Raw genomic sequence first — 25,253 nt, 5'->3', positions numbered from 1 at the left:
GGACCTGGATGGGGGTGGGGACTTAACACCCGCAGTGGAGACTGGATGTGGGGCTGTTGGCAGATGAGGAGGTGTGCGAGTGAGGGCTGCTATTTGGGGGTATGTGGAGCTAAACAACACGGGGGAAGTCATGGCCGCCACTCTGTGGGATGCACTCAAAGTGGTGGTTAGTGGGGAGTTTATCTCAATTCGAGCGCATAGGGAGAAAGCTGAGCGGGCGGAGATGGCAAGGCTGGTAGATACGATTCTGAGGGTGGATAGGAGGTATTCAGCGGCCCCCGAGGCAGGGCTGTTGAAGGTGAGGCAGAGGCTCCAGATGGAGTTCTGGAGGGCCAGGGTGGCAGTGTATGAATACGGGGAGAAGGCGAGCAGGATGCAGGTTTATCAGTTGAGGAAGTATGAGGAAGTGAGGGAGATTGGCAGAGTAAAGGATGATAAGGGCAGGATGGTTTTTGACCTAGAGAGGTGAATGGTGTTTCTGAGGTGTTTTATAGAAGGCTATACAGGTCGGAGCCCCTGGCCGGGTGGGGAGGGGATGCGGCGGTTTTTAGACGGGCTGGAGTTACCCAAGCTGGTGGAGAAGCTGGTTCAGGGATTGGGGGTCCCAATTGGGTTGAAGGAGATGATGAAGAGTATGGGATCGATGCAGGCAGGGAAGGCCCCTGGTCCGGACGGGTTCCCAGTGGAATTTTCTAAATTGTTTGGGGTGGACCTGGGGCCGCTGCTGGTGAGAGCTTATAATGAGGTGAGGAAGAGGGGGAGCCCACCCCATACTATCACAGGATTCCATCTCCATGATGTTCAATAAGGACAAGAATCCGGAGCAGTGTGGGTCGTACCGCCCGATATCTTAACTGAACGTAGATACCAAGCTGTTAGCGAAGGTGTTGGCCTCGCAAATCGAGGATGCGTCCCAGGGGTGATAGGCGAGGACAAACGAGGTTTGTGAAAGGGAGGCAGTTGACCGCGAACGTGAGGAGGCTGCTCAATGTAATTACGATGCCTTCAGAGGGGCAGGAGGTGGAGTTAATGGTGTAGATGGACATGGAGAAGGCGTTTGATTGGGTGGAGTGGGAGTATTTGTGGGAGGTGTTGGGGTGGTTCGAGTTCGGGCAGAGGTTTATGGACTGGGTCCGGTTGCTGTACAAAGTGCCGGGCGCAAGTGTGCGGACGAACCGAGTTAGTTCAGGATATTTTAGGCTGTATTGGGGGACGAGGCAGGGGTGTCCACTCTCCCTGTTGCTCTCCCCGTATTCATACACTGCCCCCCTGGCCCTCCGTAACTCCATCTGGAGCCTCCCTGTTGCTCTTCACTTTGGTGATAGAGCTGCTGGAGATGGCGCTTCGGGCGTTGAGGCACTGGAGAGGGATTGTGCGGGGGGCGCCGAGCACAGGGTCTGGCTGTATGCAGACAACCTGCTGCTATACATCGCAGACCCGCAAAGCAGCATGAAAGAAATCATGAAGCTCTGGGAGAGTTCAGAGCCTTCCCGGACTGCAAACTCAACCTGGGCAAAAGCAAAGGTTTCCCAGTGAACCAGAGAGGGGGAAGGGCCAAGCTGGATGGTCTTCCATTTAAAATAGCCTGAAACAAATTCCGCTATCGGGGGATCCAGATTGCCCACGTCCCATCATGGATCCACAAGTGGAACCTGACCATTCTGGCGGAGGAAGGCTGAAATGACCTGCAGAGATGGGATGTACTCCCGCTCTCCCCAGAGGGGAGGGTGTAGACAATCAAGGTGAATGTACTGCCCAGGTTCCTCTTCCTGTTTCGATCCATACCGATCTACATCCCCAAGGCCTTTTTCCAATTCAATAGACAAGATGTTTATGCCGTTTGTTTGTGAGTGTGGAGGAGAGGGGGGGAGATCCAAGAATCCCCAAAACAGTACGACAAAGGTGAAGAATCACGGGAGAACCTGGCCCTCCCAAACTTGCAATACTACCATAGGGCAGCCACTGCGGAAAGAGTGAGGTGATGTGCAAAGGACCCAGACACAGAGAGGGTGAGGGTGGAGGAGACCTCCTGTACAGGGACAGCCATCCAGGCCCTCACCACAGCAGCGCTCCCATCCCAGTGGTGGTAGCGACCTTGATGAACCAGATGAGGCAACACTTCGGTCTGACCGATGTGTCCATCATGGTCCCCATCTGTGGCTGTTGAAGAAATTCTAAGTCAGCACGTCGAGTTTTCACCAAATACCCTTTAATTAAACACAAAGTTCGTGGGGGGATTGGAGAGACCACCGTCATTCCAAATGCCCCTGCTTTACAGAGGTAAAGGCAGACAATTTATATGATACAGTAAGCAATATCTAGGACAGAAAGCATTCTTTAGATTAGAAAGAGACAGAAAACTGAACAGGCTGGAGTTAGATTTTAATAACAGGCCTTGGATTCCTTGCCTAAGAAAAATAATAATTATATGCTGTCAGCAAAACAATATGCAGCTGTAAGCTTGTTTACATTGTATGACCTTCTGACTGTTTCATACAGAATTCCTGACTGAAATAAGGCTAAATATCCATCATGCTTTGCCAAGTGCCTATTTCAATGAAATGTAGTCAAGCAGCTGGTTAAAATGAATACAGGGTATTAAGGCAACTAAACCGCCAACTAAAGTCCCTTCTACAATTCCCTCCTTGTTGATCTTACGATCAACATACTGTTAGTACATTACAGTGTCCTCAGCAGCAAAGAGTGGGTTATAATGTAAGGGGAATGGATGTATGACAGGCACCTGATTGTTACATTGCTGGCAATGCTGAGATACTCGCCCCCATGCCCTGACAACATCCAGAGCAACATTTAAACAGTAACCATACAACAATCAGGATTACAACGATGATTATAATCCAAATCACAATCCTCTGTCCTAATGATCCCTACCACCCAAAGCCAATGTCCCATCCCCCATCCTAATGCAATCGTGTTACCTCTCTACGAATGTGATCAACCAGGTTATCAATTTTCTCTGAGTTATCAGGGATGTATGTGCAGCAGTCACTGCCAATCAGGGCACAAGTACCTCCCTTTTCAGCTAACAAGAAATCAAGGGCCATCCTATTCTGCAGGGCAACCACTCTTATAGCAACCATCTCAGTTTATATCTGGTTAACAGCTTCTGCAGGGTCATTAGCTACCTGCTCAAGGATGTCTCATAATTCACGTAGTTCGTATGCAGTAGTGGCATTGTGTACAAATCCAACAACTGGATTTATTTACCCTCTCTGCATATGAGTGGTACATGTATGTCAACGTGTTAGTGTTCAGTTTACTCTCTACATGATGTTGGATTAATATGATAATATATAAGAACAGTAGCGCCGTCATTCTCTTCAGTCAGCGTTTCGCTAGTACTCTCAATGTTCCGTATGATGTAGTTTACACGAGTTGCGTGGATCCCATCTGGCTTTTCTTTTACTTTAACGGCTGTTCGGGTTGTTAGCAGCACTTGGCAGGGTCCATTCCACCTAGGAGAAAAATAATCTTTATTTAGTGCTTTCACACATACTTGATCTCCTGGTTTAAAGGGTGTGCATGTCCCTCTTTTGAAGATTGTGAGCAATGCTCCTGTAGCGAGGCTTGCTCCTGTGCTTGTTTTAACTTTGGTTCTGTTGTGGTGGACGGAAGTTCAACTGCAGCAGCTTGTAGTTGTGGCTGCTGTTTGAGAGCTACTTCCTTTGCTATTTTATCAGCAAATCTATTGCCGCATGAGACTTCATCGTCTGCGGTAGTATGCGCTTCACACTTTAAAACGGCTATCTTGCTGGGTAGCTGACCAGCATCTAGTAAATTTAAAACCAATTTAGCATGTTTAATAGGTTGGCCAAAGGAAGTTATGAATCCCCTGTTTTTCCATAATTGGCCAAAATCATGTACTACCCCAAAGCGGATCGGGAATCAGTATAAATATTGGCTGTTTTATTTTTAGCTAGAATACATGCTTTAGTAAGGGCAAACTATTCGGCCGCTTGAGCAGACGTTCCCGAAGGCAGAGCAAAAGCTTATCATACATATACAAAGAACAAAGAAATGTACAGCACAGGAACAGGCCCTTCGGCCCTCCAAGCCCGTGCCGACCATGCTGCCCGACTAATCTACAATCTTCTACACTTCCTGGGTCCGTATCCCTCTATTCCCATCCTATTCATGTATTTGTCAAGATGCCCCTTAAATGTCACTATCGTCCCTGCTTCCACCACCTCCTCCGGTAGCGAGTTCCAGGCACCCACTACCCTCTGTGTAGAAAACTTGCCTCGTACATCTACTCTAAACCTTGCCCCTCTCACCTTAAACCTATGCCCTCTAGTAATTGACCCCTCTACCCTGGGGAAAAGCCTCTGACTATCTACTCTGTCTATGCCCCTCATAATTTTGTAGACCTCTATCAGGTCGCCCCTCAACCTCCGTCGTTCCAGTGAGAACAAACCGAGTTTATTCAACCGCTCCTCATAGCTAATGCCCTCCATACCAGACAACATTCTGGTAAATCTCTTCTGCACCCTCTCTAAAGCCTCCACATCCTTCTGGTAGTGTGGCGACCAGAATTGAACACTATACTCCAAGTGTGGCCTAACTAAGGTTCTATACAGCTGCAACATGACTTGCCAATTCTTATACTCAATGCCCCGGCCAATGAAGGCAAGCATGCCGTATGCCTTCTTGGCTACCTTCTCCACCTGTGTTGCCCCTTTCAGTGACCTGTGGACCTGTACACCTTGATCTCTCTGACTTTCAATACTCTTGAGGGTTCTACCATTCACTGTATATTCCCTACCTGCATTAGACCTTCCAAAATGCATTACCTCACATTTGTCCGGATTAAACTCCATCTGCCATCTCTCCTACAAGTCTCCAAACAATCTAAATCCTTCTGTATCCTCTGACAGTCCTCATCGCTATTCGCAATTCCACTAACCTTTGTGTTGTCTGCAAACTTACTAATCAGATCAGTTACATTTTCCTCCAAATCATTTATATATACTACAAACAGCAAAGGTCCCAGCATTGATCCCTGCGGAACACCACTGGTCACAGCCCTCCAATTAGAAAAGCATCCTTCCATTGCTACTCTCTGCCTTCTATGACCTAGCCAGTTCTGTATCCACCTTGCCAGCTCACCCCTGATCCCGTGTAACTTCACCTTTTGTACTAGTCTACCATGAGGGACCTTGTCAAAGGCCTTACTGAAGTCCATATCGACAACATCCACTGCCCTACCTGCATCAATCATCTTTGTGATCTCCTCGAAAAACTCTATCAAGTTAGTGAACCATGACCTCCCCTTCATAAAACTATGCTGCCTCTCACTAATACGTCCATTTGCTTCCAAATGGGAGTAGATCCTGTCTCGAAGAATTCTCTCCAGTAATTTCCCGACCACTGAAGTAAGGCTCACTGGCCTGTAGTTCCCTGGATTATCCTTGCTACCCTTCTTAAACAGAGGAACAACATTGGCTATTCTCCAGTCCTCCGGGACATCACCTGAAGACAGTGAGTGTCCAAAGATTTCTGTCAAGGCCTCAGCAATTTCCTCTCCAGCCTCCTTCAGTATTCTGGGGTAGATCCCATCAGGCCCTGAGGACTTATCTACCGTAATATTTTTTAAGACGCCCAACACCTCGTCTTTTTGGATCTCAATGTGACCCAGGCTATCTACACACCCTTCTCCAGACTCAACATCTACCAATTCCTTCTCTTTGGTGAATACTGATACAAAGTATTCATTTAGTACCTCGCCCATTTCCTCTGGCTCCACACATAGATTCCCTTGCCTATCCTTCAGTGGGCCAACCCTTTCCCTGGCTACCCTCTTGCTTTTATGTACGTGTAAAAAGCCTTGGGATTTTCCTTAACCCTATTTGCCAATGACTTTTCGTGACCCCTTCTAACCCTTCTGACTCCTTGCTTAAGTTCCTTCCTACTTTCCTTATATTCCACACAGGCTTCGTCTGTTCCCAGCCTTTTAGCCCTGACAAATGCCTCCTTTTTATTTTTGACGAGGCCTACAATATCTCTCGTTATCCAAGGTTCCCGAAAATTGCTGTATTTATCCTTCTTCCTCACAGTAACATGCCGGTCCTGAATTCCTTTCAACTGACAATTGAAAGCCTCCCACATGTCAGATGTTGATTTGCCCTCAAACATCCGCCCCCAATCTAGGTTCTTTAGTTCCCGCCTAATATTGTTATAATTAGCCTTCCCCCAATTTAGCACATTCACCCTAGGACCATTCTTATCCCTGTCCACCAGCACTTTAAAACTTACTGAATTGTGGTCACTGTTCCTGAAATGCTCCCCTACTGAAACTTCTACCACCTGGCCGGGCTCATTCCCCAATACCAGGTTCAGTACCGCCCCTTCCTTAGTTGGACTGTCTACATATTGTTTTAAGAAGCTCTCCTGGATGCTCCTTACAAACTCTGCCCCGTCTCAGCCCCTGGCACTAAGTGAGTCCCAGTCAATATTGGGGAAGTTGAAGTCTCCCATCACCACAACTCTGTTGTTTTTACTCTTTCCCAAAATCTGTCTACCTATCTGCTCCTCTATCTCCCGCTGGCTGTTGGGAGGCCTGTAGTAAACCCCCAACATTGTGACTGCACCCTTCTTATTCCTGATCTCTACCCATATAGCCTCACTGCCCTCTGAGGTGTCCTCCCATAGTACAGCTGTGATATTCTCCCTAACCAGTAGCGCAACTCTGCCACCCCTTTTACATCCCCCTCTATCCCGCCTGAAACATCTAAATCCTGGAACGTTTAGCTGCCAATCCTGCCCTTCCCTCAACCAGGTCTCTGTAATGGCAACAACATCATAGTTCCAAGTACTAATCCAAGCTCTAAGTTCATTTGCCTTACCCGTAATACTTCTTGCATTAAAACATATGCACTTCAGGCCACCAGACCCGCTGTGTTCAGCAACTTCTCCCTGTCTGCTCTGCCTCAGAGCCACACTGTCCCTATTCCCTAGTTCTCTCTCAATGCTCTCACCTTCTGACCTATTGCTCCCGTGCCCACCCCCCTGCCATACTAGTTTAAACCCGAGGCCTGCTTCCGAGGGCGCGGGCAAGAGTGTAGCAGGGTTGACAGCTGGCACTCGCTTGTAGGTAAAGTTGGTTTTAGAGAGGATTACTTCATACCCAGTGCGTCGAGCCGCAGATAAATGCTGCGTTATGGATGAATTAAGCAGCAGCAAAACAGAGTGAGGAACCAATACTGCACAAGGATGGTTGAGTACAAGGGATCCTGTTTTTTTTTTACTGTGGCCGCTGTGGCTGCTACTGCTCTTAAGCAACTTGGCATACCCTTTACCACAGCACATCGGGCGATCGAGTGATAGACAAGGGGTCTTTTCCCTCCTCAATGCTCTTGCACCAGGACCCCTGTTGCAATCACCCTGCTTCATTCACATAAAGAGTAAAGGGCTTGCTGAAATTAGGAAGTCCCAAGGCAGCGGCGCTAATCATGGCTTGTTTCAAGTTACAAAATGCTTGCTCCCTCTCTGGGATCCAGGTAACAACTGAAGGGGCGTCCTGTCGGGTAGCCTTGTGCAGTACTGCGTCCATCTCTCTATAGTCTGGTATCCACTGCCTGCAATAGCCCACCATTCCGAGGAAGGTAAAGGTTTATTTTTCCTTTTTGGAACCCTTGCTACAGCCTGTACACTTTCAGACCCAAGCCTCTGCTGTCCTTGCTGCAGCTGAAATCCCAAATACTGCTGTCTCCTGACAGAATTGCAGTTTGTCCATTGAGACCCTATGCCCTCTTTCTGCCAGATGTGATAATAACAAAAGGGTATTCTGTTGACAAACTAACCCTCCCTCTGAGGCTATCAATAAATCGTCATCATATTGATGGAATCTTGAGCCTGCAGACAACTGGCACTCGTCCAAGTCTCTTTTAATACTGTTGATTCCGTATGTAAAGGCAAATAGATATTGACCTTCCGGGTGCAATGGTATGGAGAAAAATGCTGAGAAAGTATCCGTTGTTGGTGGTATAGAAGACGAAATGACATTTGTGTCCGCCACTAATGGAGCAATAGTGATAACAATTTTATTGATAGCTCTGAGATCTTGCACAAACCACCACTCATTGGATCTTCCTACCTTTGGAATGGGGAGTATAGGGGTGTTACAGGGGCTTTGTGATCTCTTCAGCACCCCTTGCTGTAATAGTGCATTGATCACTCCCACTCTGGGATCCCTTTATCTGCTTCCAGTGCCAACCTGTATAGATTTAAGCAGGGCAGGGCAACATTCTTCTGTAACTGCATCCTATGCGCTGGGGCAGAATGTACTTTTCCAACATGGTTTTTATGTTGGGCCCATAGATGTGCCAGTACCTGGGCCAGAATTGAAGGGAGTAAATGATGGCTCTCTAGGGGAGGTTGTTGTCTTTCAAATGTAGCAGGCCATTGCTCATCTTTCCAGGTCACTTTGCCCTCCTGTTTGCCATAAAACCCTATCAGGCAATTTTGTCCGTCTATTTCAACATCAATCTGATGTATTACTTTTTTTTTCTTTGGCCTCTTTCATCAGTTCTCCTATTTGCTTTGCCTTAGCGGGATGTCTTACGGTCAATGTTAAATGGGATTCTGAAGTTAAACCCATCCTAAAGAAGTCCCTCTAACTATGGGTCAACTGTCCTAACATTCCTAATCCCACAACACCGAAAAATAAAAATGGGGTGACATGCAATGTTGTCCGCTTTCCTAGGTAACATTGCGCTTGTAAATTGTATGCCTGCTCATCCTCACGAACATACCAAGCCATGCAATGGGTCACTATATTCTCTTGTCTGGACTCTATCAGGTGTTTTAATGGTTGTGCCCAAGGATCATTAACCTTTTGTAAGACTTCCTGCAGTTTAAAAAAAACAATTAAAAAAAAACAGTGGTACTGTAAGGGTTAACGTTCAGCTGCCAGCATACAACACAGACACAGAGTGATCGGGTGCAGGCTCAGAAGTTGTTAAATTTTGCAGCTGGTGAGCTCGTATTTGAGATAGTTCTATAAACATTCCATTGTCAATGCAATGTATTACCGCTCCTAATTTGCAGAGTGTCTGTCTGCCTAATAGGGGAAGGTGACGCTAGGTGGGGTCCATCCTTCCTGGGGGTTAAATGCTTCTTTGCCCCTTGCATGATAGCCTCTTTCCCTCTATTTGTTGAGCAATGTTCAAAGGACTCATTTCCTTCATTCAAATGATGATCATTATTGGGAACCCAGTCCCCATTTATGCAGGGTGGGACTGCAATCCTATCCTTCAAAGCTGGCCAAGATGCACCATAAGAGTATTTTAGAAGCAGCAAAACATCCCATGGGAGGGGGCGAAAGTACCACACATTTAAGTTAATTTCCAATGATTGATTTTATAGGCATTAGCTATTCTTAGAGAAGGTAACTGTAAGAGGGACTGGGAAAAAACAGTCAGTGCAGGGATCCCCTGTGGTCGTTCCCCTGAGAAACAAGTATACCGCTTTGGATACTTGTGGGGGGGACGACTTACCAGGGGTAAGCCATGGGGTACGGGCCTCTGGCACGGAGTCTGTCCCTGTTGCTCAGAAGGGAAGGGGGGAGAGGAGCAGAGCATTAGTAATTGGGGACTCTATAGTCAGGGGCACAGATAGGAGATTTTGTGGGAGCGTGAGAGACTCACGTTTGGTATGTTGCCTCCCAGGTGCAAGGGTACGTGATGTCTCGGATCGTGTTTTCCGGGTCCTTAGGGGGGAGGGGGAGCAGCCCCAAGTCGTGGTCCACATTGGCATCAACGACATAGGTAGGAAAGGGGACAAGGATGTCAGGCAGGCTTTCAGGGAGCTAGGATGGAAGCTCAGAACTAGAACAAACAGAGTTGTTATCTCTGGGTTGTTGCCCGTGCCACGTGATAGTGAGATGAGGAATAGGGAGAGAGAGCATTTAAACACGTGGCTACAGGGATGGTGCAGGCGGGAGGGTTTCAGATTTTTGGATAACTGGGGCTCTTTCTGGGGAAGGTGGGACCTCTACAGACAGGATGGTCTACATCTGAACCTGAGGGGCACAAATATCCTGGGGGGGAGATTTGTTAGTGCTCTTTGGGGGGGTTTAAACTAATGCAGCAGGGGCATGGGAACCTGGATTGTAGTTTTAGGGTAAGGGAGAATGAGAGTATAGAGGTCAGGAGCACAGATTTGACGTCGCAGGAGGGGGCCAGCGTTCAGGTAGGTGGTTTGAAGTGTGTCTACTTCAATGCCAGGAGTATACAAAACAAGGTAGGGGAACTGGCAGCGTGGGTTGGTACCTGGGACTTCGATGTTGTGGCCATTTCGGAGACATGGATAGAGCAGGGACAGGAATGGATGTTGCAGGTTCCGGGGTTTAGGTGTTTTAGTAAGCTCAGAGAAGGAGGCAAAAGAGGGGGAGGTGTGGCGCTGCTAGTCAAGAGCAGTATTACGGTGGCGGAGAGGATGCTAGATGGGGACTCTTCTTCCGAGGTAGTATTGGCTGAAGTTAGAAACAGGAAAGGAGAGGTCACCCTGTTGGGAGTTTTTTATAGGCCTCCTAATAGTTCTAGGGATGTAGAGGAAAGGATGGCGAAGATGATTCTGGATATGAGCGAAAGTAACAGGGTAGTTATTATGGGAGACTTTAACTTTCCAAATATTGACTGGAAAATATATAGTTCGAGTACAATAGATGGGTCGTTTTTTGTACAGTGTGTGCAGGAGGGTTTCCTGAAACAATATGTTGACAGGCCAACAAGAGGCGAGGCCACGTTGGATTTGGTTTTGGGTAATGAACCAGGCCAGGTGTTGGATTTGGAGGTAGGAGAGCACTTTGGGGACAGTGACCACAATTCGGTGACGTTTACGTTAATGATGGAAAGGGATAAGTATACACCGCAGGGCAAGAGTTATAGCTGGGGGAAGGGCAATTATGATGCCATTAGACGTGACTTGGGGGGGATAAGGTGGAGAAGTAGGCTGCAAGTGTTGGGCACACTGGATAAGTGGGGCTTGTTCAAGGATCAGCTACTGCGTGTTCTTGATAAGTATGTACCGGTCAGACAGGGAGGAAGGCGTCGAGCGAGGGAACCGTGGTTTACCAAGGAAGTGGAATCTCTTGTTAAGAGGAAGAAGAAGGCCTATGTGAAGATGAAGTGTGAAGTTTCGGTTGGGGCGATGGATAGTTACAAGGTAGCGAGGAAGGATCTAAAGAGAGAGCTAAGACGAGCAAGGAGGGGACATGAGAAGTATTTGGCAGGAAGGATCAAGGAAAACCCAAAAGCTTTCTATAGGTATGTCAGGAATAAGCAAATGACTAGGGAAAGAGTAGGATCAGTCAAGGACAGGGATGGGAAATTGTGTGTGGAGTCTGAAGAGATAGGCGAGATACTAAATGAATATTTTTCGTCAGTATTCACTCAGGAAAAAGATAATGTTGTGGAGGAGAATGCTGAGCCCCAGGCTAATAGAATAGATGGCATTGAGGTACGTAGGGAAGAGGTGTTGGCAATTCTGGACAGGCTGAAAATAGATAAGTCCCCGGGACCTGATGGGATTTATCCTAGGATTCTATGGGAGGCCAGGGAAGAGATTGCTGGACCTTTGGCTTTGATTTTTATGTCATCATTGGCTACAGGAATAGTGCCAGAGGACTGGAGGACAGCAAATGTGGTCCCTTTGTTCAAAAAGGGGAGCAGAGACAACCCCGGCAACTATAGACCGGTGAGCCTCACGTCTGTAGTGGGTAAAGTCTTGGAGGGGATTATAAGGGACAAGATTTATAATCATCTAGATAGGAATAATATGATCAGGGATAGTCAGCATGGCTTTGTGAAGGGTAGGTCATGCCTCACAAACCTTATTGAGTTCTTTGAGAAGGTGACTGAACAGGTAGACGAGGGTAGAGCAGTTGATGTGGTGTATATGGATTTCAGCAAAGCGTTTGATAAGGTTCCCCACGGTAGGCTATTGCAAAAAATACGGAGGCTGGGGATTGAGGGTGATTTAGAGATGTGGATCAGAAATTGGCTAGCTGAAAGAAGACAGAGGGTGGTGGTTGATGGGAAATGTTCAGAATGGAGTACAGTCACAAGTGGAGTACCACAAGGATCTGTTCTGGGGCCGTTGCTGTTTGTCATTTTTATCAATGACCTAGAGGAAGGCGCAGAAGGGTGGGTGAGTAAATTTGCAGACGATACTAAAGTCGGTGGTGTTGTCGATAGTGTGGAAGGATGTAGCAGGTTACAGAGGGATATAGATAAGCTGCAGAGCTGGGCTGAGAGGTGGCAAATGGAGTTTAATGTAGAGAAGTGTGAGGTGATTCACTTTGGAAGGAATAACAGGAATGCGGAATATTTGGCTAATGGTAAAGTTCTTGAAAGTGTGGCTGAGCAGAGGGATCTAGGTGTCCATGTACATAGATCCCTGAAAGTTGCCACCCAGGTTGATAGGGTTGTGAAGAAGGCCTATGGAGTGTTGGCCTTTATTGGTAGAGGGATTGAGTTCCGGAGTCGGGAGGTCATGTTGCAGCTGTACAGAACTCTGGTCCGGCCGCATTTGGAGTATTGCGTACAGTTCTGGTCACCGCATTATAGGAAGGACGTGGAGGCTTTGGAGCGGGTGCAGAGGAGATTTACCAGGATGTTGCCTGGTATGGAGGGAAAATCTTATGAGGAAAGGCTGACGGACTTGAGGTTGTTTTCGTTGGAGAGAAGAAGGTTAAGAGGAGACTTAATAGAGGCATACAAAATGATCAGGGGGTTGGATAGGGTGGACAGTGAGAGCCTTCTCCCGCGGATGGATATGGCTGGCACGAGGGGACATAACTTTAAACTGAGGGGTAATAGATATAGGACAGAGGTCAGAGGTAGGTTCTTTACGCAAAGAGTAGTGAGGCCGTGGAATGCCCTACCTGCTACAGTAGTGAACTCGCCAACATTGAGGGCATTTAAAAGTTTATTGGATAAACATATGGATGATAATGGCATAGTGTAGGTTAGATGGCTTTTGTTTCGGTGCAACATCGTGGGCCGAAGGGCCTGTACTGCGCTGTATTATTCTATGTTCTATGTTCTATATTTTTCTTTGTCAATTCAGAAAAGGTCAACTGTCTGCTGAAATGGTTAATGTTTCCTGCAGAACCTAAGGGGGCGGAGAACTTGGAATGATGCCATTTACGTCTTTTCACGTAATCTAAAAACTTATTCATTTTCAATTACTTTTATTCGTAAAGGCACTTTCTTTCTTTTAAACTGATTTTAATTTCCAATGTTTCAGTGCATTAGAGAAATCTCAACACAAATCACTTAAGTTATAATCTTGGGACTCCGACAACAAAAAATACAACCCACTTAGCACTTCATGCTTTGACTAAAATTAATTTGTTAAAACAAAACACACAGATTCTCACAGCTCACACATATCACAGTTAACCGTTAGCCTTATCTCACAGCTACACACAAATCTGAATTCCCTTTTTCTACAGGAACTCATCTGTTACGCTTTTACCTTAATCTTCTATTTACTTTTACTCCCCTGTTTTTTTTTTTTGTTTTGAGAGGGGGTCAGCTTCATTAGATTCCTATGCGGGACATATGGGTTTTCCTACCTCATTCCGTTGCTTTACAATTGTTTCTTTTCATTTTCTTACTCATTTTGACTCCCTTATCTGTCTTGTTTAAGGAGTTCACCTTCTTTCTCGCTCCAGATGTCTTTACTGAGGCTTCAGGATGACCTGTAAGGGGGCGTCCAAGTTTATTGCCCATCATGGCTTCTGAAAAATACTTTAGAGCATATACATATAACAACAAGGACTGCAGGAAATGATTAACAAATACTCCAAGGAGCGCTCACGGGTGTCAGTCCTTTTGTGAATCTCGAAGCCTGTTGATTGTTCAGTTCTTTTTCAGTCTCTAAGGCATCTTTATTCTTCTCATGCAGCTATCATTAATTTATTAATTAAGATAACTCTCTAAGCATGAGTCACTAGCCAGTAATTAAGGCTGCCGAGCGACAGACCCACTTTCAGCTTGGGTCGCGCTATGGCTCTCTCCCTTTCAGCTGAGAGAGTCCTGTTTAGAGATTCGTTTTGGGGTTCACTTCCTATTAAATTAGGGAAACTGCACGACTACGCCAATTTGTTGAAGAAATTATAAGTCAGCACTTAGAGTTTTTGCCAAAGGTCCTTTAATTAAACACAAAATTTGTGGGGGGGTTGGAGAGACCACAGACATTCCAAATGTCCCCGCTTTACAGAGTTAAAGGCAGACAATTTATATGATACAGTAAGCGATGTCTAGGACAGAAAGCATTCTTTAGATTCGCAAGAGACAGAAAACCGAGCAGGCCGGAGTTAGATTTTAATAACAGGCCTTGGTTTTTTTGTCTAAGAAAAATAATAATTATATGCTGTCAGCAAAACAGTGCGCAGCTGTATGATTGTTTACATTGTATGACGTTTTGACTATTTCATACAGAACTCTTGACTGAAATAAGGCTAAATATCCATCATGCTTTGCCAAGTGCCTATTTCCATGAAATATAGTCAAGCAGCTGGTTAAAATGAATACAGGGTATTAAGGCAACTAAACCGCCAACTAAAGTCCCTTCTACAGTGGCCATCAAGAGGTGGAGACAGGATGGGGGAACACCGACTGTTCGGGGCTTTTACACGGGTGACAGACTAGCGACCTTAGAGCTGACGGAGAGACTGGACGTACATCTACAGGTCAAAAGCTTTTTCCAGAAGGAGTCGACTACATAACTACAAACCCCGAAAAGCACAAGGCTAGAGGAGTTACTGGACGCGGACATTCTGGGGAAGGGAAACTGTAGGGACCTGTACGGATGACTTTTAGAAAAGACATGCTCCCCACTGGACAAAATGCGAGAAAATGGGAGGATGTGCTCGGGATGAAAATTGGGTGCGGACTCTGGAGCGAAGCAATTCCACCTCCCCATGCACAAGGCCTAATGCAACTGAAAGTGGTGCACAGACTGCACCTGACAAGAGCCAGAATGAGCAGATTCTTTCAGGAGGGGGAGAACAGATGTGAATGATACCAGAGGGGCTTGGCCAACCACACCCACAGGCTCTGGGCATGCCCCAGACTTGTCAGGTTTTGGACACCATTCTTTGAGGCAATGCCCAAGGTTGTAGGGACAAGGATGGAGCCGTGCACAAAGATGGCAGTCTTCGGGGTTTCGGACCTGCCAGAACTATTCATGGGGAAGAGGGCAAACGCCCTTGCCTTTGCTTCTCTAACAGCCCGCCAGTGAATCCTGCTCAGCTGGCAATCAGCAACACCACCCACAGCTGCAGACAGGCTGGCAGACCTATTGGAATTTCTTCACCTGGAGAATATCAACTTCACCATCTGAGGGTCAGAACATGGCTTCCACAGAGAGTGGAAGCCATTCACCAAGTTGTTGCAGGACCTGTTTGAAGCCAACAGCCAATAGAATGGGGGGAGGGGACGCACAGCAGCCAATGGGACCACAGGGAGCAGACAGGAAGGGGAGAGGGAGGCCAGAAAACAGCCAACACAGAGACAGCGAGTCTAGAACAAAAACATAAGAAAAGGAACCCCCAAGGGAAGGCCTAAAACAGGACAGAGAGAAGGAGGGAACAAAGAGGGGGCCCAACAACATAAGGTGGGGGGGAGGGGAAGGGAGGGCACCACCCACTTGTAAATAGCAGATAACTACCCATTGTAGATTGAAGGGCCCAGGAAAGAACTGTAGCCATCTTTGCTGGCCATTTCCAACTAGGTACAGGGAAACTCGCAAAGCCTAGTGGGTAAAATGGACAAGCCAAGACTCAGGCAGGCTCAGAGCCTGAAATGCATATTTGTAAGCAAGAAGTCCAGACGGTATCGAAACTCCGTCCAATTAGCATTTTAATGGGGCCGATTAGCATTTGATGGCGCATCTTCACCAAAACAAAGTTAAAGGCAGACAATTTATATGATACAGTAAGCGATGTCTAGGACAGAAAGCATTCTTTAGATTCGCAAGAGACAGAAAACCGGGCAGGCCGGAGTTAGATTTTAATAACAAATAACAATTTGTCTAAGAAAAATAATAATTATATGCTGTCAGCAAAACAGTGCGCAGCTGTATGATTGTTTACATTGTATGACATTTCGGCGCCACTCCCTGTTCAAGGGAAACGCAAACAACGGGGTCAGAGACTGCTTGGGACACGCCCAGCCATTCAGATCCCCACCCACTTATTGGTTAGGAATCGAACGGAGTGATCAGGGATCATCCAATTAGTAAGGCCCAAACCGGAGGACCACCCAAAAGAGCGTGAAAACCCCCGAGTATAAGAAGAAGAGTTCGCCACATGTTCGTCCTCTCTTGGTCCTGGTACCCCGGTCACGGTCATCTCCAAGTGCAGCAACACCAGAAGCAAGTACAAGATCAACGCTCGCTACCAGATGGATGGGCCTAGGTGAGCAGCAGTTACTCCTTCGGACCCGAGAAGATCCAGAATCGAACAGCGGCCACTGTTCTCTGACCTAAGCCGGGTACCCGAAGTTAAGTACAGGTTGGCTTAGTCGATAGGTGTAGTTAACTGGTAGTGTTTATGTTGCATGACTAATTGTGTGTAAATAAAGTACCCTTGACCTTGAACTAACTAACTGGTGTTTGGCTCTTTGATCGATAGCCGGTTGAAACTTGTGGTGGTATCATTTGATACCTGGCGACTCGAAGCATAAGGACATAGATAGTATAAGAAAGAAGAGCAAATTCACTGATTGCCATAATTGGAATTGAGCCACGGAAAGGACAGAGAAAAAGTGTATAAGAAAAGAAAGGCAACAGAACCCTGAAAGAACGAGTGAAGGGGGTGGGGGGAGGAGACCAGCACAAAGGAAATTGATATGTACATTGTAATCGGCACAGTTATCCTTACTGCTTGTATAGAGTATAATATATAAAAACCTCAATAAAAAATATTTTAAAAAAAAGTTTTTGAATCCAATAAATTGCCGGAGCAAATTGCCTTCCATCGAGCCAATCTTGGCAATCATTCTGGGGACGACAGGCCACCTCCGGAACAACAATTGGAACTGCAGGCTGCCATTTCTGCAGGTTGAGTTTGAAGTGACGGGACTACTCCTTTCTCTGTGCTACCGACCTGAGAGAGAAAATCTGGACCTAAGTGTTATTGAATTACCATATTTACATGGCAATGATTTAATGAATGAATTAAATTAGAATGGCAAAGCCTTCAGGCTGCAGATTGAATATGTGTGCGCTGCTCAAGTATGTGAATGTATGACCTATAATGCAAAATCTGTGAGGTATTATGAGGTCTGGGCCAGGGCAACAGTAAGTATGGAACAGGCTGATGGGGCATATTTTTTGCCATGCAATCTTTGGCCATGGAATTTTTCAGTAAACCTATCTTCCCAGGTGCCTTAAAGTGTGCTTTCCTCTCCTGCATTTGTTCCCATGTTATCTAGATGAAGCTTTCAGTTTTGGGTTCTGACATCAACCCCTCAAGTCCCACTTCTGAGGAAGGTGCCCAGCAATGATAAAGGGACCAATGTCTTCTGACACGCATTTCATGCAACAACACTTGCTCTGACCAGCCATCAAACAGGAGATTGACTGTTGTTCTACTTCTCCAATTACCCATCAACTTTGTTTTGTGCCTCTGCATTGGATTTGCCTCCTCTTGATTTTGGCCTGCCATTTTTGTCTCCGCATACATCCTCACAGAAAGGCTGACAAACAGCTGAAGGCTATCGTCAGCATATCTGGAAGAATTTCCCCACCCGAGAACACCGACAGGCATATTAAAGGTCAGTGGAGGATAGCCCTGGTATTTATACATATCAACATTATCCTACATTCCTTAGCATTAAATCCTGTTATTACTTCCCCTATCTGGCCATCCTTAAGTCCTCTGCAGATTTGGATATTACTTATGGTAAATTTGTCAAGGTTATTAGTGATGTTTCTGAACAGCAGGGGTCCCTGCTGCTTACAAGATTACTATTTAGGGAAATATAAAGCATTGTGAATTGATACTACAGCATTTGTGTTTAGTGCATATGAGCTACTTCGTAACTGAGCAAATGTATTAATCAAGCTGTCAATACCTTTGCTGATGGATATGGTAGCATGTCCGTCAGCATTGTTCTCTTGACCTTTCTTCTTCCTGATTTAGTATTTGGCAACTACGAGTCCAAAGCCTCAGCATTGTAAATATAAGGCTCTGCAGGAAACGGTAAGATGCATCTGAGCATGCTGAGGGAAGTAAGGGTGGAAATTACAAAGGCATTGGCATATTCTGCCAATCTACTTTCGATACATGAGCAGCACCAGGGGATTAGAAAATTGCAAATGTTACATCCTTGTTCAACAAAAGCTGCAAGGATAAGCCCATCAATTAATCTTGGTGGTGGGAAAGTTTTTAAAAACAATAATTCAAGGCAAAATGAACAGTAGTTTGGACAAATGTGGATTAATTATGGAAAGCCAGCATGTATTTGTTAGGGGCAAATTTGATTTAGTTTTTGTCATGAGATATGAGATAAATGAGAGGGTTGATGAATATAATGGGCTGGATTCTCCTTCCCTTCACTGTATTGAGATTCTCTGGTCCTGCTGCACTGAATGAGAAGTTTGACTGAGCGCACAATTTCCCGTTCTCGCTAGCAGAGGTAGCAGGGCAGACTCGCAACAGAGAAACCTGGCCAGTATGTTTAACATGGTGTACAAAAAGTATTTGATAAAGTGCCACATAACAGGTTTTTGAGCAAAGTTAAAGCCCATAGAATAAAAGGGACAGTGGATATGACAGTGGTCAGCACTGTTGCTTCACAGTGCCAGGGTCCCAGGTTTGATTCTGGCTTGGGTCACTGTCTGTGCGGAGTCTGCACGTTCTTCCCGTGTGTGCGTGGGTTTCCTCCGGGTGCTCCGGTTTCCTCCCATAGTCCAAAGATGTGCAGTTTAGGTGTATTGACCATGCTCAATTGCCCTTAGTGTGCAAAAAGGTTAGGTGGGGTTACAGGGATAGTGTGGAGGTGTGGGCTTAGGTAGGGTGCCCTTTCTATGGGCTGGTGCAGACTCAATGGGCCTTCTTCTTCACTGTAAATTCCATGATTCTATGATAGTGATGGACTTCAGGAGAACATGGACAGGCTGGTGGACTGGCAGCCATGAGTTGAATGAAATTTCATGAATTCAGTTTATAGCATGAATGAGGAGAGGCAATATAAAATAAATAATACAATAATAAAGGGAGGTGAGGGAGCAGAGGTACAGAGAAGATAGCACACAGTCATAGGAAGAGGTGGAGACATAGACAGGCAGGGAGGGGAGGGTGGGGGTGGGGTTCGAGTGGGGGGGGGGCAGAGGGGGGTCTCCACTGAGTGCCAACTTGACCATTGGCCATGTGTGTCCACCGTTACCACCAGGAAGGAGATCTTGTTCCAGACGTCTGCAGATGTCAATAACAACCTTCCATTAATACTGGGCCTCCTGAGGCATTCGTGCTCACAGGTGTCAAGAGAGTTGCTCCTCTGCCTATAGACTTTCTCTAGACCTTTACATTCCTTCTTCCAATCTAGCCCCTTGCTTTATATTCACAATAGGCTCCAACCTACCCCACTCTGACCCTGACAAATCTGTCCTTAACAAAAGCCTCAGCTTCATCCCTTTACAGCACCACCCTCAATGAAGTTTGAGCTCAGTATGATGCTGAGCTCTTCTGCTCTCTTTGCCTCTGTGCCAATTTCTTTGTTCAGAAACCCACCGTGACCATATACACCTCTCTAGTATTCTCCCTGCACCCTGAGCCCTCTCTCTGACATCTTTCCCTCTCTACATCTTCTCATTGAGTATTGCTGGTATGGGCCACCTCACTCACTCTAACCTATCTCCCTCCAAACTTGCAGTACTCTGTTTTTACAGGTCCAATCCTAACATTGTAATGGACTTCCAATTGCTCTAAATCTTCACACCCACCAGAATGTTCGGAATCTTCACCTCGTCCATGATTGTAGGCCAAACCAGTCCCCATCCACCACCACCACCCTCTTCTGTCTGACTGCACGTATTCTCAAAATGAACAACTTATCCTTCAACTCCACTCATTTCCTACAAATAAAAAGTGTTTGAGCACGGGTCCTAGCTAGAGCTTCCTTTTTGTGGAATATATGGTGCATTCTTTGTTTCAGTCCTACTCAGGCCCCCTCCCTCATCTCTTTATCTGATACATTGACAACAATGTTGGTGCTATTTCCTGCTCCTACCCTGATATGCAAAATGTCATTGACATTGTTTTCATTTCCACCCATCTGCTGTCGATGTCCAACACTTCCCTTCCCTCCTTTACTTCTTGGTCTCAGTTTCTGGGGACATGCTATTAATCAATATCCACCATGGCTCATTAACTCCTGTAGCTACCATGACTACAGTCCCTCACACCCATGTTCCCAAAGGATTCAGCTGCATTCTCCCAGTTTCTCGGTCTCCCTTCCATAGGTGCAGATGATGCAACCATCCATACTAGCGTTTCCAATATGTCTTTCTCCTTCCTCACCCAAGGATCCCCCACAATAACAATTGACAGAGTCCTTGACCATTTATGTTCTCTTTCATGCACTTCTGCTCTCCTCCTACGTTCTCCCTCCCAGAACAATAATTGGGTTCTGTTGTACTCACTTTCCATTCCACAAGTCACTGTATTCAGCAAGTCATCCTCTGACTTTTCTGCCACCTCTGGCATGATGCCAACACCAAACCCTCAATTCCCCTCCCCTTTCAGCATTCCAAAGGGACAATTCATTGTGCGATATCCTGATACACCCCTCAGTCAGCGCCTACCTCATCGTTCTGTTGCCTTTTCTTTTCCTTTACTCTTTTTCTCTGTCCTTTCTGTGGCTCTGTTCCAATTATGGCAATCAATGAATTTGCCCTTCTTTCTATGTTATCTATGTCCTAATGCTTAAGAGTCACCAGGTATCAAATGATACCACCACAAGTTTCAACCGGCTATCGATCAAAGAGCCAAACACCAGTTAGTTAGTTCAAAGTCAAGGGTACTTTATTTACACACAATTAGTCATGCAACATAAATACTGCTAGTTAACTACACCTATCAACTCAGACAACCTGTACTAAACTTCGGGCACCCGGCTTAGGTCAGAGAAACAGTGGCCGTTGTTCGATTCTGGATCTTCGCGGGTCCGAAGGAGTAACTGCTGCTCAGCTGGGCCCATCCGTCTGGTAGCGAGCGTTGATCTTGTACTTGCTTCTGGTGTTGCTGCACTTGGAGATGGCCGTGACCGGGGTACCAGGTCCAAGAGAGGACGAACATGGGGCAAACTCTTATTATTATTCTTGGGGACTTTCGTGCTCTTTTGGGCGGTCCTTCAGTTTGGGCCCCACTAATTGTGTGATCCCTGATCACTCCGTTCGATTCCTAACCAATAAGTGGGTGGGGATCTGGATGGCTGGGCGTGTCCCAAGCGGTCACTGACCCCGTTGTTTACGCGTCCCCTGAACAGGGAGTGGTGCCGAAATGTCTGGGACTGTACCGGTTGCTCGAGTACCAGTCCTTTGTCTTGGTGAAGATGGGCCATCAAATGCTAATCGGCCCCATTAAAATGCTAATTGGTCGGAGTTTCGATACTGTCTGGACTTCTTGCTTACAAATATGCATTTCAGACTCTGAGCCTGCCTGAGTCTTGGCTTGTCCATTTTACCCGCTAGGCTTTGCGAGTTTCTCTGTGCCTAGTTGTAAGTGGCCATCCCAGATGGCTACAGTTCCTACTGGATGTTTAAGTTCTGAAACATCTGCGTTGATTCTGTCGCAATTTTAAGCTGGGTGTGCTGATGAGTGGAAAATGTTACACACATTAGTCACTCACTACTGTATTTCAAACTTCCTAAAATCAGTTGTGGCACCAATCGGATGAGATGTAGAGGAGCTCCACCTACGTTCTCTTGATAATGTGCCGAAATACCAACTGCAGGTCATCATCCTTTAATACAGCATTGTAACCTCTATCATTTGAGCCTTTTAATCTTTCCAAGAAAACAAATCTGGCAAATTTAAAGGTGGAATCTTGCTGTTGGCTGATACCCATTTGAATTTGATTTGGCATCACTTCAAAATAATTTCACTTTGTGTCCTTGGAATAGTAGATAGCTGATAGTAAAACCGAGAAAAGATATAAAAAGGACACTCACTTTCTGGCAATTGGATTGAAAGGTCTATGTGCTATTTGGATTGCCGGGGGAGATTCCAGCTTCTAGAACCCCTCTTTCCCTTGTCTTTTTGCCATACTTGGCCTCAATAAGCTTCATCTGTTTATCGTGGGTGCTGTTAAGGACAGCTTCATTTGGATGGAAGAACACTTGGAGGAGGAAGAGCAGCAGCAGCTGCACCTAGTAAAAATAACAGGTGAGGGAGATGCATGTAAGAGACAATGCCAGGTTACAGTGGGCTCAGGCCTAGAGCCACCTTCCTTGGGTTTATCTGAAGAGCAGTTCATCAAAAGGCTGCACTTGCCTTGGTAGACTATTGCAAACCTCCACAGGCCCCTGCAGCAGGACCTGGTGAACTGGGTCAGGGCAGGGATTGGAGACATCAACATTAGTCCTGTGGCTTTTCCTGTGGCTGTCAGAGGCAACACAACCCTTAAGTGATTCATTCCAGTCCACTATAAGAGACATCAACTGCATCTCCCAGTCTGCAGTTCACAGCTGCTTTAAGCAGGTCATTGAAACTCTGCTTGTCAAGCCTATCAAGAAGCAAAGGTAGTTTTAAGTGATATATGTTTGTATTGTTGCATACTAGAAATAAATAAAGATTTAAGTAAATTTAATTTAGTGTTTCTGTGTAAAGAAAGGTAAAACTCTAGTTACATTCATGTTAAACAAAGGTGATTTTATGTATGAGAGCTTTTGGTTTCAGTTTAAACTGTGGCTGTATTGTGCTGAAAGAGTTTACGACATGAAAAGTAAACACAAACTTTGAGAAAGAATGAGATGTTGCACGGCAACCAGGACCCACTGTAGGAGAGACAGACCTTGTGATTGGTGTTTTAGCTGAATTCAGAGCAGGTGGAAATAGGAAGCTAGAGAGAGAACAGTTCTCTTAGCTTTGTCAGAAGCAGAGCTGCAAAAAGCAACCTTTCCAAAAAGCCTACCAGAAACCAAGGAACAGTTAATTATGGAAAGTACAGAATGAAAAGAGATGTCCCAGGATGTTTTGAAGTCAAAGGAACAAACCAAAACTGGATTTGGAACAGGGTATTGTTCATTGAAGTCAAAGACAGAGCTGAAACGTGAAACAATGGGGGAAGTTGGCTAGTGAGGAGCCAGAGACAGATCTGAAGGTAAGGTTTGGTGTCCTTATTCCCAGTCTTTGAAACAATAGTATTCTGTTGAGGACTGAATTCCTCAGGTTTTGTGTAGAAGTTTGGATGCATTTGGCAATTTAAGACAGAGGAATACTGAAAGGAGACTTGGAAAACCTGGAGGCAAAGGATCCTTGCAACAACAACTGAATGAAGCCTCGTTTAAAATGATAGTTGGAACACCTGGAGGTGGACCCTTGATGAAAACAGCTGAGGGAAAGCATTGTTTGAAAGAGAATTTTAAAGCGTGTCTTTTTGAGAGTGTAGTTTGGAAACACTCGGGTGACAATCATCTGGGGGGAATTTGAGAAGAAATCCACAGAAGATCGATTGAATGGCATCTGCCATTGGGTTTCAAAGTGGGGTGTTGGCTGACTACAGCCTTTTGGGTTACAGCACTGTGTTTATTGAGAACATTATAGCATTAGATATGGCATGTAATCTGTGTTATCCTTGAAATCTGAGTGCATTTCTGAAGATATTGTCAAACTTTTCAAGTTTAATATACTTTTTTTCTTGCTATTGAAAGTTAATTGGAAGTCCTGTGACTGTTCTTCCATGTTTTCTAAAAAATGTAAAGGTTTTGCAGTGGGATTCTCAGTTCAATGCATGCTGCCCAGGCATTGGGTAGCTGGTAGCTTCAGTGGCCAGGGTACCTGGCTATGGCAGCCTATAGTGGTGCTGGCATGTGGTGCAGAATGGGGGTTCTGCTGCCCTCCTGGTGGGGGTTGATAGTCGCAGGTGTGTGGGACGGGGGTTGGTGCCGGCGCGCAGTGCTGCCTACTCACCCTGGTCGTCCTGAGGTGGTTGTGCCGTTTTTATGCCACGACAGGCTGGTCCGGGTAGTGTTTCCGGTGGCGTTGACGGCCTCTGCCACCTGTGCCCAGGCACGGCGAACGGCGGCGGCTGGCAGCCTCCTTCCCGGACCATGGTACAGGGTGGCCTGCCTCTCCTCCATGGCGTCTGGTAGGTGAATTGGCCATGCTAAATTGGAAAAAAAAACAATTGAGTACTCTAAATCCATTAAAAAAAACCACTTAAACTCAAGAATGGAGAATCCCGCCGATGGTCTTTTAAGCCAGGATTCCATTCTGGGATCTTCCGCTCCAGTCATGGGTCGTAACACACCTTAAAAGTACATCACCTTCTTCATTGATCATGACATGCGACAGCTCAGAGATCTTCAACAGTGTCCAGGGCATGACTGACTGCACTCCTGTAGCCATCAGTGCACCAGTACACCAATTTGTCCATTGAAAAGGCTACCATTCCATTAGTTTCTGAGTAATGTATGTTTGTACCCAGGCAACTGTCACAATGCTGCAACAGTATATCACCCACCCACCCCCATCCTCCAAAAATCTTTCCTTTACAAGAACATTGCAAATGGTTGCTGATGACCAAGGGATAAGGAATATCACTGATACATCTGGCTCTTAGTACCCCTCCACAACCCACCATTCAGAGCAGGTTGAGAGGGCAGGGGTGAAAAAGCAGATGTGGTGGTATCCTGAAGGATGGCAACATGTACAGCTTCAATTGTATCACTCCCAGTCCTGTGGAGCTGGGGCTCATTGCTTCCACTGAGACTGAGCAGACTGCAGAAAGAGAGCGACTTCTTGAAAGCTCTTAACTGTTTGATCCACCAAAATCTCGAAGTTTGACATCTGTCTCTATAAAGCGCGTGTTTGCCTCTTAACCCATATTAGATGTTTGAGCCAAGTGTCAGCATGGCAGCCATCTGAGCTCCCACTAAAGATGCACAGGCTGGTGACCCTGAAAGCCCAGCTGCGGAGTCCCTGGAGATGACTGTAGCCCAAGGGTAGACTGTTTTTTTCCCCAATAGAAGATGACACCACCACACATTTAGCCATA

Source organism: Scyliorhinus torazame, chromosome 11 (genome assembly GCF_047496885.1).
Source record: "Scyliorhinus torazame isolate Kashiwa2021f chromosome 11, sScyTor2.1, whole genome shotgun sequence".
NCBI lineage: Eukaryota > Metazoa > Chordata > Chondrichthyes > Carcharhiniformes > Scyliorhinidae > Scyliorhinus > Scyliorhinus torazame.
The sequence above is the reverse complement of the archived record's forward strand: the minus strand, read 5'-3'. Positions refer to the sequence as shown.